Source organism: Gymnoscopelus microlampas (assembly GCF_963454915.1).
Source record: "Gymnoscopelus microlampas genome assembly, contig: SCAFFOLD_85, whole genome shotgun sequence".
Taxonomy (NCBI): domain Eukaryota; kingdom Metazoa; phylum Chordata; class Actinopteri; order Myctophiformes; family Myctophidae; genus Gymnoscopelus; species Gymnoscopelus microlampas.
This window is the reverse complement of record NW_028155636.1, coordinates 8,420-10,000: the sequence shown is the minus strand read 5'-3', so window position 1 is coordinate 10,000 and position 1,581 is coordinate 8,420. Positions and strand designations below refer to the sequence as shown.

Below are 1,581 nucleotides of genomic sequence, written 5' to 3'. Positions count from 1 at the left end.
GCACCTGCAACACAATAAAGTAACGATGTGCTGACGTCACTGGTTCATCCTCTGGGTCACTGAAGTCATCTATCTATGGAGAATAACATTGCGTCGTCTTACAATCGTCTCATATAAGAATCGTGGTCCAAACATAAACAAACTGTCCTGGCAATATTGTCAGGAAGTGAATCTGTATCGTTTATATATATATATATATATATATATATATATATATATATATATATATATATATATATATATAAAAAGTATATATTATATATATATAGGTAATATATAGAGATTATATTATTTATAGAGAGATATTGTCAGCTCAGTTCTACAGGATCTCTTTCCACTAGTCTTAATAATAATAATAATTATACACTTACAGGTACTATTGCTATCAGAGCTGCGATTTACACCCCCCCCCCCCCCCCCCACACCACACACACACACACACACACACACACACACACACACACACACACACAACAACTTGTTGTTAACCACAAACACACACCACCAACAACAACCCCACACACACACACACACACACACACACACACACACACACACACACACACACACACACACACACACACACACACACACACACACACACACACAAACACACAATAACAACAACAACAACAACTTGTTGTTAACCACAAACACAGACCACCAACAACAACCACACACACACACACACACACACACACACACACACACACACACACACACACACACACGGCACACGCTCACATATATCGAGTAAACAGCTTGTAGATCTTCTATTTTCACCCAGAACAGTGACGAGGCTGACTATGACTCTAATGGGACTCAAAGCGTGGTCCGGGGACCCCCGGCCGGGCCGCGGGGGTCCCCGGACCACACTTTGGGCCCCATGCAGAAACCAGTTTAATAAAACTCCTGTATAAAACGGCAGATCTACAAGCTTGTAGATCTGCTCTTTTCCAAACAAACCGGGGGCTAAAGTCAGATCAGTTTTATATCATTATGATTATATCAGATCTATAGTTTTATATAATTATGATTATATCAGATCTATTAGAGTAGTGATAAATCTGACCTTTGAACTCCTCGTTGAATCCAAAACGATGCCGAATAAAAAAACAAACAAAACAAAACAACAGTCTTCCTCTTCCTCCCGGAAGTAGAACACAGCTGTGTTCGAACACTTCCGGGAAGATGTGACGTCATCTAGATACCTCATTGGCCTCTGCAGTTCATTGGAGCGACCTGTTTGCTTCCGCCCTCCCTCGGGAGGTTTCCGCGTGCGTCACAAAATGGGACGTTCGGTAGGCCTCTGATTGGCCTAGGGAACGTCCCCTTCTGTGACGTACACGGAAGTTTGCCCCCTCCAATATGGCGCCCGAGATACAGACGCCTCACAGGCGGAGGAGGCGTCTACCTTTATATGTATGTTTGTATGTCTACCTTTATATGTGTATGTTTGTATGTCTACCTTTATATGTCTATGTTTGTATGTTTGTATATCTACTTCGCAGCCGATAGATAGAAAAATACAAGATAGAAAAATAGCAGATCTGCTATTTTTGAGAAAAGAAATCGTTAAAA

The 1,581-nt window shown here is 41.4% G+C and overlaps 1 protein-coding gene across 1 annotated transcript in view; it reads right to left on the bottom strand.

The window, feature by feature from the left end:
* The window catches only part of LOC311041350 (uncharacterized protein), a 20,884-nt gene extending 19,748 nt beyond the window's left edge, over positions 1–1,136 (bottom strand). Inside the window, exons 1-2 of the mRNA XM_084086262.1 lie at positions 1,073–1,136; positions 5–73 (exon numbers count right to left, since the gene is read on the bottom strand). The gene's annotated coding sequence lies outside the window, so the exon portion shown is untranslated. The remainder of the gene's footprint in view (positions 1–4; positions 74–1,072) is intronic.
* Positions 1,137–1,581: the final 445 nt, after the last annotated feature.